Below are 16,803 nucleotides of genomic sequence, written 5' to 3' on the forward strand. Positions count from 1 at the left end.
GTGTGACAGCAAGGAAAAAAGCACTTAGTAAGACAGTGGTTGTCAGGAATTAACCTTGGAGAAAGGGATAATAGATGTTTAAATCTTTGAGAATATCATTAATCATAATGTTGTCATCAGTGGAACACAAGATAAAAGCAGGGAACCTCCCTACGGTACTGATATCCTTCTTTGGTGGTAGCTGAGTCTTGTGTCATTAAAGTGACAGTTGGTTCATCTGTTATTAATGCTGCCAGATGTGTTAGCAAGTTTAGGAATACCATGTGCTTTTTTTGCAGGGGAGGGGGTGGCTGGTTTCAGTACAGAACTGGTTTCAGTCCTGCTAAGGATATGTGTGTCATAGACCAGTATGCTACAATTAAGTGTAGGATTTTGCAAACAAGATTATTGAGTCATATAAACAATACGATCTTGGAAAAGTCATTTGCCTATTACAAGCATTTTATGAACTCTTTTTTATTTCAGTGTAATCAAAGTTAGGCTTTACTGTGAAAAATGAAAATTATCTCAAATCAACTCAAATGAAGTCGAATCAAATCAACTTGTCAGACTGCATCAACTAAAATTTTGGATGTAATATTGTTTTTGCTTTCACTCTTTCTCACGGCTGAAGACACATTCTAGCACATACCTCATGTTAAAGAACTCAAGAGTGTTTTTCGTACTGAGTAGAATAGTACAACAAGGAACTGGAAGAAGTAAGATAGGCGGAAGCAGTAAAGAGTGCATGTGCAATGAGAGATTCATTTATTGGAAGCATATCTGGCAAAAATGCAGCAGAGTACAAAGCTATCACTGTGATGGAACTTGGTCTGCTTTTTGAGGTAGTAGAGATGCAATGAACTGAGGAGACTTCTTGTACCCCTCAGTTGAAGGAATTAATGATGACTTCTCACACAACTTTACTCACTCAACAACTTTGAGCAATAAATACAGATGTAATTGAGCTTAAAGGCACAATCCTAATTAGTTTAGAAGGTGGTGATATTTCTGAAGAGCTTTGATATAAAGCGGTTGTCATGCCAACTACCAAAGATAATTACCCTCCTTGTTGGAAGTATACAGCTGCATCATCAGATAAACTCTGACCTTGTGCTCAGAAGTGAGAGGTTGAAAGTAGTACTTCACTTTGTTATTAACAGTTCTTTGAGCAAGAACACCCTGACAGTACTGACTAGAGGTTTAATGGACTGTTTATAATGGAAAGAAATCGAAGATTTAGATAATGAGTGAAAGAGTAAATAGTGGAGGATGGATATCAAATAACAATTATAAAAGAAGTATCTATTATAAATAGAGATAGAATAATGTGCATATATACATGTGAAAAAATATATATGTCGTATTATATCATATATCCATATCATGGACTTATTCAGACATAGATATTAACTATCTTGCATTCAAATGTGGCTGAGCTGAGAATATTTTATATTTCATAAATCTTTTTGACACAGTATTTAAAGTTCTATAGAAGACACTCTGGAAAACTTAAAACAAATAAACAGATGATCTCAGTAGCAGGGAAATATGGTAGGAAAAAAGATCAGCAAGCTTGGAGATACCATAATAGAAAATATCCAAATTAAAGCAAGAAAACAGTGTTCACAAAAAAATATTAATTCTCCAATGCACATACAGTATGGTTTTCCACAAAAGAGGAAGACAGAAAAAAAAGGGAAAAATATGGCAGAAATTTTTCAAATTTGACAAAACTACAAATCAAAAAGCTGAACAAATTTCAGTAGGATAAACACAAGGAAAACCACAACAAGCCATATCATCATCAGACTACTGAAAACAACATAAAGGAAATCTTTAAAAAAGAAAGAAGGGGAAATAATATAGAGGGGAACAAAATAAGAGTAATTATGGGCATATGGTCAAAAATAATGTAAATCAGAAAAATTGGAAGAGTATCTATGAAGTGCTGGAAAAAAAAGAAAAAAAAACAAAAAACAAACCCAGTGAACCAAGCATTGTTTATACAGCAAAAGTATAATTCAAAACTAGAAAGACATATAGACAATTCAAATGAAAAAAAGTAGACAAAATTAATATCCCAAAGAACTTTATTACAAAAAATGTTAAAGATAGTGTTTTGGTGTGATTAATTAAAGACATAAATAGTAAATTTTGGAGCAACTACAAAATTGATTATGTAAATATCATCCCCCTGTACTTACTCTAAGTATGTTAATCTTAAATAGTCTACATTTCAAATATCTTCTAGATAGGTGATCACACACATATTTTATACAAGTACTTGCTTATATTCATTAAATATTTAGAGCAATGATTCATAACACATCTATGAAGATTTTGAAGCATGCAGATGTTCAGGCCCCACCCAAGATTAATTGAATCAAAATCCCTAGGTTAGCAGTTCTGAACAGTTCTGCAAATTCAAGGAATTCAAAAGCACACTGAAAAGTTTTTGTGCTTATTCAGACTGAACCTCTGAACTCTATGAAGGTTTAAAAACCTTCATTTTTTTTTTTCTCTTCTTCCTGCTTTCCCCACAGTAGCAAATTCAAATTTGCTGATTTCAATAAAAGGAAAAATAACATAATCAAAAACTGGTCTGAGGGTCGGGGTGGGGACAATGCATACAGATGCCAAACCAGCTGAATGATGAACACATATTGCTGCAGCATTTTGGCACTCAATGTATTTTGTCTGATCTAAGGGAAAAAAAGCAGAAGACACTGATTATTGGGTCGGCCAAAAAGTTCGTTCGGGTGTTTCTGTCGGATACTACAGAAAAACTGAATGAACTTTTGGCCAAACCAATACTAGTACCAAAAATGAAAGTGGGGACATTACTGCAGAAAGAGGGGAATTAAAAGGATAATAAAAGAAACTATAGGGCTTCCCTGGTGGCGCAGTGGTTGAGAGTCCGCCTGCCGATGCAGAGGACACGGTTTCGTGCCCCGGCCCAGGAATATCCAACATGCTGCGGAGCAGCTGGGCCAGTGAGCCATGTCCGCTGAGCCTGAGCAACCAGAGCCTGTGCTCTGCAACGGGAGATGCCACAACAGTGAGAGGCCCACGTACCACAAAAAAGAAAGAAAGAAAGAAAGAAAGAAACTATGAACAACTCTGTGCCCACAAATTTAATAGCCTGGATGAAATGGGCCAATTTCTTGAAAGACATGATCTGCTAAAACTCACGTAGTAGAAATAGATAATCTGAATAGAAATATATTTGTCAACTAAATCAAATCAATAATTAATTTAAAAAGCACCAGATCCAGATGTGTTCAATGGTGAATTCTACAAAACATTTAAAGAAGAAATTATAGCAATTCTTTACAAGCTCTTTTAGAAGATAGAGGCAGTGGAAATACTTCCTAACTTATTCTATGAGGTCAGCATTACTATAATACCAAACCCAGGTAAAGACATTATAAGATAAGGGAACTACAGATCAATATCTCTATGAAAATAGATGTGTGAACTCTAAACAAAATATGAGTAAATCAAATCCAACAATGTATAAAAATAATTAACACCATTACCAAGTGGGATTTATCCCAGTTGTGCAAAGCTGGTCCATCTTTCAAAGATCAATTAATGTAATTCATTAATTAATGTAATTCTTTAACCCACATCAGTGTGTTGAAGAAGAAAAATCACTTGATTGCATAAACAGATATGGAAAAAGCATTTGACAAAATTCAACACCCATAAAATAAAAACTCTCAGAAAGCTGGGAATAGAGGGAAACTTCCTCAACTTGATAAACAAATATGTACAAAAAACTGACCACAATCATCATACTTGATGAGAAATTTGAAACTTTCCCACTAAGGTCAGAAACAAGACAAGAATTTCCCCACTCACCACAGTTTTTCAGCATCATACTAGAAGTCCTAGCTAATGAAATAAGAGTTATATAGTTTGGGAAGGAAGAAATAAAACTGTCATTGTTTACAGATGACATAGTCACCTATACAGAAAATCTGAAAGAATCAAGAAGAAAAAAAGACCTCCAAGAACTGATAAGTGATTATAGAGATGCTGCAGGATACAAGATTAATATACAAAAGTCAATCACTTTCTTATATACCAGCAATGAACAAGGGGAATTTAAAATTAAAAACAAAATACTGTTTACATTAGCACCCCTCCAAACTAAAGTGCTTGGAAATAAAACTAACAAAATATGTACACTATGTATGTGAAGAAAACTACCAAACTCTGATGAAAGGAATCAAAGACAAACTAAATAGAGGGAGGGATATTTCATGGTCATGCATCATGAGACCAAATATTGCCAAAATGTCAATTCTTCCCAACTTGATCTATATAGATCTTCAATGCAATCTTAATCAATAACACAGTAAGTTATTTTTTGAGTATCAACAAACTGATTCTAAAATTTGTATGGAGAAGCAAAACACCCAGAATAGCCAACACAATATTGCAAAAGAGCAAAGTTGGAGACTGAAACTACTTGACTTAAAGACTTAACTATAAAGCTACAGCAATCAAGACAATGTGGCATTGGTGAAAGAATGGACAAATAAATCAGTGGAACACAGTAGAGAGCCCAGGTATTTCATCCATGTAAATATACTCAACTGATCTTTGACAATGAAGCAAAGGCAATGTAATGAAGAAAAAATAGTCTTCTCTACAAATGTTGCTGGAAAAACTGGACATCCATAGACAAAAATATGAATCTAGTCACAGACTTTAAACCATTAAAAAAAGTAACTCAAAATTAACCATAGGATTAAATGTAAAACACAAAACTGTAAAACTCTTCGAAGATAATGTAGTATGAAATCTAGATGTCCTTGGATTTGGTGATGAATTTTTAGATACAGCAGTAAAAGCACAATCCACAAACAAAAAATTTATAAGCTGTACGTTAAAATTAAAAACTCCTCTAAGAAAAGACAGTGTCAAGAGAATGAAAAGGCAAGCCACAGAATGGAAGAAAATATTTTCAAAAGATATATTTGATAAAGGATTTTTTGTGCAAACTATACAAAAATCTCTTAAATCTCAAAACAAAAAAGAAACAAACCAATTTAGAAATGGGTGACTATCTTAACAGATATCTCATCAAAGAAGCGATACAGATAAAAATAAGCATATGAAAAGAGGCTCCACATAAGTCATCAAGGAAATTCAAATTAAAATAACAATGTGATACCACTACAAACCTGTTAGCATGGTTACCATCCAGAATACTAACAACAAATGCTGGTGAGGATGTGGAACAACAGGAGCTTTCATTCATTGCTGATGGAAATCAAAATAGTTATATATATATTTTTTTCCATATTATTAGGATGTTTTGATATCTTAAAAAATCTTTCTAGCTGGGACTAGCCAATTCTTAGAGATAGCAAAAGACTCAGATGCAAGCATGCCTTTGATATATGCACACTACAATCCAGAGCCATTCCTCCTCTAGTTGGCCTATACATCCCAGGAGGCAGTATTCCTCTGCCTTAATCATGCTTGAGCCAGGTATCCAGCAATTAGTGACCACCCTTATACCTTAGAGACCACCAGATTATTCAAATTATCCAATCTAAACTTATTCACCCTGCCTTGCTTTGCCTTTCTTATAGAACTCCCGTTAAGGCTCTGGCCTAATGCTTTCCCCTTGCTCTTCTCTTATGCCTCCTGACCACCCTAGTTTTCTTCCATACCTCCAGTCTCTAAGACCTGTGGGAATCGCAAACCTTGTTTATTCCTGAGCCCTCCTCCTGTCTCCTCTTGTGGCCACACTTAACTGACAACCTCATAAAAGGGCACAGAACATATAGCCACTTAAGAAGGCAGTTTGGTGGTTTCTGACAAAAGCAAACATACTCCTACTGTACGATCCAGCAATCGCATCACTTGGTATTTACCTAGAGTTGAAAACTTATGTCGACACAAAAACCTGTTCAGGGATGTTCATAGCAGCATTATTCATAGTTGTCAAAACTGGGAAGAAAACAAGATGCCCTTCAGTAGGTGATAAACTGTGGATAAACTGAGGTACATTCAGAAAATAGAATATTATTAAGGGGTAAAAAGAAATGCGCTATCAAGTCATGAAAAAACATAGAGAAAACTTAAATACATATTACTAAGTGAAAAAATAATACATATTACTAAGTGAAAAAATAATACATATTACTAAGTGAAAGAAGTCATACTGAAAAGTTACATATTGAATGTTTCCAACTATATGTCACTCTAGAAAAGGCAAAATTATGAAGAAGTAAAAAAATCAGTGGTTGTCGGGGTTGAGAGGTGTGGGGGTGTGGAAAGATTAGGTGGAGCAAAGAGAATTTTTAGGGCAGTGAAACTACTCTTCATGATAGTATAATGGTGGATACATATTATTATACATTTATCCAAACCCACAGAATGTATAACATGGAGTGAACCCTAACATAAACAATGAATTTTGAGGGATTTGATGTATCAAGGTAGGTTCATCAACTATAAAAAAATACCACACTTGTGGGTGATATTAATAATGGAGGGATACACATGTATGGGGTCAGGGGGCACATGTAAATTCTCTATACCTTCTGCTCAATATTGCTATAGACCTAAAACTCTAAAAAATAAAGTCTATTAAAAATTAAAGCATTGGAAAATGTACTATGCAAAATATAACAAGAGTTCAATTGACTCAGTAACAGGATAGACTTCAGAACAAGAAATATTACTAAGTGATAAAGAAGGGTGGTTCAAAACAATAAAAGGATAAATTTATAAATAAGTTATGTAAATAATGATAATGAAAAATAATATTTTAATATTTGAGGGAGATCTAAGAATGTGCTTAATGAAAGATTTATAGACTGAAATATTTAAAATTGAAGAAAAATCTCATAAAATTATCTACTCTTGTACATTTAGAGGCTATGAAACAAAAATATGTTAAACCTAAAGTAAATGAAGAGAACTAATAAATAAATAGCAAAACGGAAATAGAAAATTAAAAAATACAGAAAAACCAAAAAATCTTTTTTTAAAGATCAAAAAAATCTATAAATTTCTAGTTGGATTGTTAAATATGAAAGGAGAAATGAGGCATATTACCAATAGCATAAAAAAAAAGAGGCAGCCTTACAAATCCTAAAGATATTAAAAGGTTAAAAAAGGAAATATGATAAACTATGTGTCAGAAAAATTGGTAAATCAAAGGAAGTGGATAATTCCCCAAAATGTAACAAATTACCAAAACTTACACAGGAAGGAAAACATATGTGAATAGAGCTTACTCTACCAAAGAAATAAATGTGAAGGCAAAATCCTTACCAAAAAAGAAAGTTTGAAGGCCATATGGGTTTATTGGTAATTTTATCAAATGTTTACCAAAGAAGAAATAACTACAACCATATGTACATTTTTCCCAGAAGTAGTGAAGAAAACCCTCCTTAACTCAACTAGTAAGACCATCATTATCCTTGTGCTATAACCCCATAAAGTACATAAAAGAAAAAAATATTGCCAACTAATATTTTTCAGCATCATGAAAGTAAAAATCTATAACAAAACATTAGAAAATTGACTTCAACAATAAAAAGGATAATACATCTTGAACAAGCAGTAGTGTAAGCTTGGTTAAACCTCAGAAGACTAATAAATGTAATTTACCATATCTAGCCACATGATTATCTATATAGATGCAGCAAATTTTGACAAAATTCAACATCCGTTGACATTAAAAATTGTCAGCAATTTCTTAATTAGATACAGGGCATCTAAAAATAACTATATCTACCATCATAGTTAATAGTAAAGTTAATAAATTTCCCCTAAGATCAGTAAAAATGCAAGATAAAGAAAAGTCTTGTGCATTTAGAATGAAACTCACTAAAATAATTTTGAGTGAAAAATCCAGATATACAGTATAAACAATTTATTTAAAGTTCACACTATGGCAACACCAAAGTGTTTGCTATGTACACTTAAGTGGTTGTATTTTAGAGAAAAGCAAAATAGTGATTATTATAAAATCCAAGATAGTAACAAATTTGGGGCATGAGGGGGACAACATTCTATTTACTGATGTGAGTAATGATTACATGCTTGTTTACTATAAGTAATTTTTAAGTTGCATACATTTTTACACATTTGGAAACAGGAGATTAAAAAGAAAGTTAAATGGGAATTTAGTGGGGTCCACAGAGAGCACCTATAAAGGCTGCTTAACCCTATGCTAGTCTACAAAAAGTAGAACAAAGTTTTCCATGTTACCGAGTCTCTCTCAGCTAGGGAGGAGTTCAGAGGGAAGTAGACTATATTTCTAACCAGAAATTGTGTGACTGTTGTTTGAAACATTCTTTGTGTCATATTCCTGGGGCAGTTGCCATATATTACAAAATAATATATAATATTACACATTGAATATGCTATATTATATGTTATTTTATATATCATTATATTATAATATTCTTTAATTTTTATTGGAGTACAGTTGATTTACAATGCTGTTTAGTTTCTGCTGTACAGCAAGTAAATATACAAATATCAACTCTTTTTTTAGATTATTTTCCCATATAGATCATTACAGAGTATTGAGAAGAGTTCCCTGCACTATGCAGTAAGTCCTTATTAGTTATCTACCTTATATATAGTAGTGTGTATATGTAAATCCCAATCTCCCAATTTATCCCTCCCCGCCCCTGCTCCCCCCCAACACTGGTAACTATAAGTTTGTTTTCTACATCTGTGACTCCATTTCTGTTTTGTACCATTTTTTTTATATTCCACATACAAGCAATATCAAATGATATTTTGTCTTTTGCTGTCTAAATTACTTTGCTCAGTATGACAAACTCTAGGTGCATCCTTGTTGCTGCAAATGACATTATTTTGTTCTTTTTATATGGCTGAGTAATATTCCATTGTATACATGCACCACATATTTTTTATCCATTCTGCTGTTGATGGACATTTAGGTTGCTTCCATGTTCTGGGTATTGTAAATAGTGCTGCAATGAATATTGGGGCATATGTATATTTTTGAGGTATCGTTTTTTCTGTATATATGCCCAGGAGTAGAATTGCAGGGTCATATGGTAGCTCTATTTTTACTTTTTGAGGACGCTCCATACTATTCTCCATAGTGGCTGTACAAATTTACATTCCCACCAACAGTGTAAGAGGGTTCCCTTTTCTCCACACCCTCTCCAGCACTTATTTTTTGTAGATTTTTAAATGAAGGCCATTCTGACCAGTGTGAGTGATACCTCATTTTATTTTTGATTTGCATTTCTCTAATAATTAGTGATGTTGAGCACCTTTATGTGTGCTTTTTAGCCATCTGTATATCTTCTTTGGAAAAATATCTATTTAGATCTTCTGTTCTATTTTGGTTGGGTTATTTGTTTTTTTGATATTGAGCTGAATGAGCTATTTGTATATTTTGGAGATTAACCCCTTGTCAGTCTCTTCATTTGCAAATATGTTTCCCATTCTGTGGGTTGTCTTTTGTTTTATTTATGGTTTCCTTTGCTCCGCAAAACTTTTAAGTTTAATTAGGTCCCACTTTTTAATTTTTGCTTTTATTTTCATTACTCTAGGAGGAGGACCAAAAAATATCTTGCTGTGATTTATGTCAGAGAATGTTGCTTATGTTTTCCTCTATGCATTTTATAGTATTCAACTGCACATTTAGTTCTTTAATCCATTTTAAGTTTATTTTTGTGTATGGTGTTAATTTCATTCCTTTGCAGGCAGCTATCCAGTTTTCCCAGCAGCATTTATTGAAGAGACTGTCTTTAATTAATTGTATAATCTTGCCTCCTTTGTCATAGATTAGGTGACCATAGGTGTTTGGGTTTATCTCTTTCTATCCTGTTCCACTGATCTGTATTTCTGTTTTTGTGCCAGTACTGTACTGTTTTGATGACTGTAGCTTTACAAAGCATAGTCTGAAGCAGACAAAGCATAGTCTGAAGTCAGGGAGTGTGAATCCTCCAGCTCCATTTTTCTTTTTCAAGATTGCTTTGGCTATTCTTGGTCATTTGTGTTTCCACACAAATACTAATTTTTTTTGTTTGTTTTAATTCTGTAAAAAATGTCAGTAGTAATTTGATAGGGATTGCATTGAATCTGTAGATTGCTTTGGGTAGTATAGACATTTTGACAATATTGATACTTCAATCCAAAAACATGGTATATCTCTCCATCTCTTTGTGTCATATTTGATTTCTTTCATCAGTATCTTATAGTTTTCTAAGTACAGTTCTTTTGCCTACTTAGGTAGGTTTATTCCTAGGTATTTTATTCTTTTTGATGAAATAGAATGGGATTGTTTCCTTAATTTCTCTTTCTGGCCCTTCATTGTTAGTGTATAGGTATGCAAGAGATTTATGTGTATTAATTTTGTATCCTGCAAACTTACCAAATTTACTGATGAGTTCTAGTAGTTTTCCCAATCATCTTTAGGATTTTCTATGTATAGTAACGTCATCTGCAAACAGTGAAAATTTTACTTGTTCTTTTCCAATTTGGATTACTTTTATTTATTTTTCTTCTCTGATTGCTGCAGCTAGGGCTTCCACAACTATGTTGAATAAAAGTGGCAAAAGTGGACCTCCTTGTCTTGTTCCTGATCTTAGAGGAAATTCTTTCAGTTTTTCGCCATTGGGAATGATGTTTGCTGTGGGTTTGTCATATATGGTCTTTATTATTTTGCAGTGGTTTCCCTCTATGCCCACTTCCTGGAGACATTTTTTTATCATAATTGGGTGTTGAATTTTGTCAAAAGTTTTTTCTGCATCTATTCAGAGGATTATATGTTTTTTTTCTTTCAGATTGTTAATGTGGTGTATCATGTTGACTGATTTGCATGTTGAAGAACTCTTGCACCCTGGGATAAATCCCACTTGATCATGGTGTATGATCATTTTTATGTGTTGTTGGATTCTGTTTGCTACTATTTTGTTGAGGATTTTTGCGTCTATGTTCATCAATTATATTGGCCTGTAATTTTCCTTTTTTGTGATATTTTTGTCTGGTTTTGCTATCAGGGTGATGGTGGCCTCATAGAATGAGCTTGGGAGTATTCCTTCCTCTGCAACTTTTTTGAAGAGTTTCTGATGGATAGGTGTTAACTTTTCTCTAGACGTTTTACAGAATTCACCACTGAAGTCACCTGCTCCTGGACTTTTGTTTGTTGGTAGCTTTTTAATCTCAATTTCAATTTCAATAGTTGTGATTGGTCTGTTTATATTTTCTATTTCTTCCTGCTTCAGTCTTGTAATGTTGTACATTTCTAAAAATTTATCCATTTCTTCTAGGTTGCCCATTTTATTGACATATAGTTGCTTGTGGTAGTCTGTGATGATCCTTTGTATTTCTGTGGTATCCGTTGTAACTTCTTTTTCATTTCTGATTTTATTGATTTGAGTCCTCTCCCTTTTTTTCTTGTTGAGTCTAGCTAAAGGTTTATCAATTTTCTTTATCTTCTCAAAGGACCAGCGTTTAGTTTCATTGATCTTTTCTATTATTTTCTTCATCTCTATTTCATTTAATTCTGCTCCGACATTTATGATTTCTTTCCTTCTGCTAATGTTGGGTTTTGTTTGTTCTTCTTTCTCTAGTTGCTTTTGATGTAAAGGTACATTGTTTATTTAAGATTTTTCTTGTTTCTTGAGGTAGGATTGTATTGCTCTAAACTTCCCTCTTAGCACTGATTTTGCTGTATCCCATAGGTTTTGGATCATCATGTTTTCATTTTCATTTGTCTCTAGGTATTTTTTTATTTCTTCAGTGATCCGTTGGTTGTTTAATAACATATTGTTTAGTCTCCATTAGTTTGTGTTTTTTACAGGGTTTTTTTTTTTCCTGTAATTGATTTCTAATCTCATAGCATTGTGTTCAGAAAAGATGCTTAATACAATCTCAATTTTCTTAAATTACCGAGGCTTGATTTCTGACCCAAGATGTGATCTATCCTGGAGAATGTTCCGTGTGCACTTGAGAAGAAAGTGTATTCTGCTGCTTTCAGATGGAATGTCCTATAAATATCAATTAAGTCTATCTGGGCTAATGTGTCATTTAAGGCTTATGTTTCCTTGTTAATTTTCTATCTTGATGATTTTTCCATTGTGGTAACTCCCACACTATTATTGTGTTTCTTTTTTTTTTTTTTTTTGCGGTATGTGGGCCTCTCACTGTTGTGGCCTCTCCTATTGCAGAGCACAGGCTCCAGACGCGCAGGCTCAGTAGCCATGGCTCATGGACCCAGCCGCTCCATGGCATGTGGGATCTTCCCAGACCAGGGCACGAACCCGTGTCCCCTGCATCAGCAGGAGGACTCTCAACCACTGTGTCACCAGGGAAGCCCTATTGTGTTACTTTTGATTTCCCCTTTTATGGTTGTTAGCATTTGCCATATATATTGAGGTGTTCCTATATTGGGTGCATATATATTTACAATTGTTATATCTTCTTCATGGATTGATCCCTTGATCATTATGTAGTGTCCTTCCTTATCTCTTGTAACAGTCTTCATTCTAAAGTTTACTTTGTCTGTTATGAGTTTTACTACTCCAATTCTCTTTTGATTTCCATTTGCACTGAATATTTTTTTCCATCTCCTCACTTTCCATCTGTATGTGTCCATAGGTCTGAAGTGGGTCTCTTGTAGACAACATTTATATGGATCTTGTTTTCATATCCATTCAGCCAGTCTGTGTCTTTTGGATGGAGCATTTAATCCATTTACATTTAAGGTAATTATCAATATGTGTGTCCCTATTGCCATTTTCTTAATTGTTTTTGGTTTGTTTTTGTAGGTCTTTTTTCTTTCCTTCCTCTTTTTTTCTCTTCTCTTGTGGTTTGATGACAATCTTTAGTGTTTCATTTGGATTGCTTTTTCTTTTGTATGTGTGTATCTATTGTAGTTTTTTGTTTGCATTTCTCATGAGGTTTTGATATAGCAGTCTATATGTATCCAAGGTTGTTTGAAGTTGCTGGTCTCTTAATTTCAAATGCAATTCCTGTTTTCTGCATTTGTACTCTTCTCTTTACATGATTGATGATTTTGATATCGTATTTGTGTGTGGATGATTTCCTGCTTCTACTGTATGTTTGCCTTTACCAGTGAGCTTTCCCATTTGTGGTTTTCTCATTTCTACTTGTGACCTCTTATTTTTTTCTTTTTCCCCCTTGCCTAGAGAAGTTTCTTTAGCATTTATTGTAAAGGTGGTCTGATGGTGCTGAATTATCTTAGCTTTTGCTTATCTGTAAAGGTTTTGATTTCACCCTCAAATCTGAATGAGAACATTGCTGGGTATAATATTCTTGGTTGTAGGTATTTTCCCTTCATCACTTTAAGTATATCATGCCACTCCCTTCTGGCCTGCAGTGTCTGCAGAAAAAAATCAGCTCATTGACTTATTGGGAATCCCTTGTATATTATTTGTTGCTTTTCCCTTGTTTTCAATAATTTTTCTTTGTATTTAATTTTTGTTAGTTTTATTAATATGTGATCCTCCTTAGGTTTAGCCTGTCTGGGACTCTCTGTGCTTCCTGTACTTGGGTGACTATTTCCTTTCCCATGTTAGAGAACTTTTTGACTATCATCTTTTCAAATATTTTCTCAGGCCCTTTCTGTCTCTTTTCTTCTTCTTCTGGGACCCATACAATGGGAATGTTGGTGCATTTAATTTTGTCCCAGAGGTCTCTTAGCCTGTCCTCATTTCTTTTCTTTTCTTTTTTATTCTGTTCTGCAGCAGTGATTTCCACCACTGTCTTTCATCTCACTTATTCATTCTTCTGCCTCAGTTATTCTGCTATTGATTTGTTTTAGTGTATTTTTCATTTCAGTTATTGTGTTGTTCACCTCTGCTTGTAATTTTTTGATCTTCTATTTTTTAAACATTTCTTTTATCTTCTTGGTCTGTGCCTCCATTCTTTTTCTCAGATTTGGATCATCTTTACTATCATTACTCTGAATTCTTTTTCAAATAGATTGCCTCTCTCCTCTTCATTTAGTTGTTCTTGTAGGTTTTTATCTTGCTCCTTCATTTGCAACATACTTCTCTACCATCTCTAACTTACAGTGTTTATCGTCTCCTTTCCACAGTCTGCAGAATCATAGCTCCTCTTGCTTCTGATGTCTGCCCCCTGGTCTGTGAAGTTGGTCCTGGGTTTTTTTCAGACTTCCTTTTTGGAGGGACTGGTGCCTGCCCTTTGGTGGGTGGAGTTGTTTCTTGTCCCTCTGGTGGGCAGGGCCATGTCAAGGGGGTATGTTTTGTGATGGCTGTGAGATCAGTATGACTTAAGGCAGCCTGTCTGCTGATGGGTGGGGCTGTGTTCTTGTCTTGCTAGTTGTTTGACCTGAAGTGTTCCAGTACTTCAGCTTTCAGGCTATTGGGTAGGGCCAAGTCTTGGTGCCAAAATGGGGACCTCTGGGAGAGCTCACGAAAATTAATATTCACTGTGGCCTCTGCTACCAGTGTCCTTTCCCCCATGGTGAGGTACAGCCAACCCCCATCTCTGTAGGAGACCCTCTAAGACCCATTCGGTAGATCTAGCCCAAGTTCCTATGGATGTACTGCTTTGTGCTGTGTTCCAGGCCTTGTAAGACCTTGTGTGCACCCTCCAAGAGTAGAGTCTCTGTTTCCCCCAGCCCTGTGGAGTTCTTATCCTCAAGCCCCACTGGCCTTCAAGGCTAGGTGCTCTAGAATTCTTCCTCCCAATGCCAGACTTTCAGACTGTTTTGGAGGGCTACTTTTATGTGGGAACATCTTTGTGTAGTCTGCATGTGTTTGATATTATTATTATTATTATTATTATTATTATTATTATTAATTATTATTATTATTATTATTATTATTATTATTATTATTATTATTATTTTTGGTGCAAGGGCTCCTTTTAGTGTGGATGTCTGCCACCTCTTTCCTCAGTGTATGCTGGTCATTATCTCCTTGTTAGGGAGTTTGACTGGTGCTGTGGTGATCACAGCCTGTCCTGGACATTGAGCAGGGCCTCCCCTTTGCTATGTGTTTGTTACTGACTGTCAGGGGTGGGGTCTGCTCCTTAGCTGTTGGAGTAGAGGCCCCCAGATTTATTTCTTGCTGAGTTTCTGATCTGTGGTGTGAGGTAGGTGGGACTAGAGCACTCCCACTGGGAGAGAAGCCACTGACTATTCCTCCTCTGGGGTTGTTCACCTGTGAACATGCTCTATTGTGCCACCTTTCACCCATTGTGTGAGCTCACAAGTTACTCTGTGTTCGGCACTGCTCTTGGCTCCACCTTAACTGTGGGTATGCCAGTAATTGACCCTGGTATCTCTCAGACATTGTTTTCACCAGGTCCCCAGCATAAATACACTGAACTCAGGTCCCAGGATTACAGTAATCATGGATCTGGACCCGTTGCAGGTGCTACAGGGGCAGCTCAGACTCTGACCTCGCCCAATTCCCACATGTACGTGCACACAAAGTCCACAGCTGTTAAAGCTAGATCTGTCTCTGTTGTGGGTGCACTTGTTGTCTGTTCAGATGTTCTGCAGGTGCTCAGTTTACCAAGCTGGTCATGATGGTTTAATCTGTGGTTCACACAGCTGTAAGGAGGGATTTCAGCTCTTCTTCCTTAGTCACACAGCCCCCCTGGGACTCAGCTTTGGTTTCAGATCCACCTCTGCATGTAGGACACACACAGGTGTCTTTCCCCCACCTAGGAGAGAGGGGGACAGTGGCAGTGACCAACTGGGGCACTTGTCCTCACTCAGGCAGGATGAGGAGCAGGCGGCAACTGACTGAGGTGACTGAATGATGCGCACAAACCCGATCTGGCCAGAGCCCCTCTTAGTGCCTGCAGAGGCAGGGGCCAGCACATGGGGAGAGAAGGTGCAATGGCAGCCCCAACTTTTACACATCACTCAACAATGGCATTTCGCTTCTAAGACTTTCCAGGCTTCCCCAAGAGCATTCCCAGTTGTGGAGTTCCCCACTCCCATCCTCTCAGGCTGTCTCCTCGAAGGCAACAGCAGTCCCCTCCCCAGGTCTGCTCTCCAAGTCCCACATTCCAGCACGCATACCCCATCCACACCAGCGGACACGCACCTCAGGCTGGGTTGCACAGGGCTGTGGCACAGACCATCTCTGTAGGTCTCACTCTGTTCTGCCTGCCACAGACCGGTTGCTGCCCTCTCCTCTGGGTCCAAAGTTCCCCTTCTGTCTCATCGAATCTCCCCACTGGTGAGGGGGCCTCCCTGGGTACAGGAACCTCTCCTCTCCTTCAGTTCTCCCCCAAGGATGAGGTCCTGTTCTGCTTCCTCTTTTCTTTTTTTTTGTTTTCTCCCTTTCATTTTACCTGGTTACATGGGGATCTTTTCTTGTTCTTTTAGGTGTCCAAGATTCTCTGCTGGTGTCCAGCAGGTGCTTTGTGAGAACTGTTCCATTTGTAGATTTATTCTTGATGGCCCTGTGGGAAGAGGTGAACTCCACGTCATCCTACTCTGCCATATTGACACCTCCTATATATATTATATAATCACCCAATGAAATATTAAAATGGAGTGAAAATTAATGAACTTCTGTTATAAACAACAACATGAATAAATCTTAGAATCATAACATAAAGTGGAAAAAGCAAATATGTAAGATTACAAATAATAAAATATTATTTTATAAAACACATGCTAAGCAAAACTAGACAATATAATGTACACACACACTTATACACATACATATATACATATACAAAACTGAAAACTGATTGAAAAATCTAAACAATGTGTTCAAAATTCCAGCTAGTTCTTTTTTTTTTTTTTTTTTTTTTTTTTTTTTTTTTATCATCGGCCCCTCTCTT

The 16,803-nt window shown here is 35.8% G+C and overlaps 1 pseudogene; it reads left to right on the forward strand.

The window, feature by feature from the left end:
• Positions 1-330: 330 nt before the first annotated feature.
• Positions 331-801, forward strand: LOC103080701 (isoleucine--tRNA ligase, mitochondrial pseudogene; annotated as a pseudogene).
• The last annotated feature ends 16,002 nt before the right edge of the window (positions 802-16,803 follow it).

The sequence above is a fragment of the Lipotes vexillifer genome, unplaced genomic scaffold, assembly GCF_000442215.2.
Source record: "Lipotes vexillifer unplaced genomic scaffold, Lipotes_vexillifer_v1.1 scaffold163, whole genome shotgun sequence".
NCBI classification, from domain to species: domain Eukaryota; kingdom Metazoa; phylum Chordata; class Mammalia; order Artiodactyla; family Lipotidae; genus Lipotes; species Lipotes vexillifer.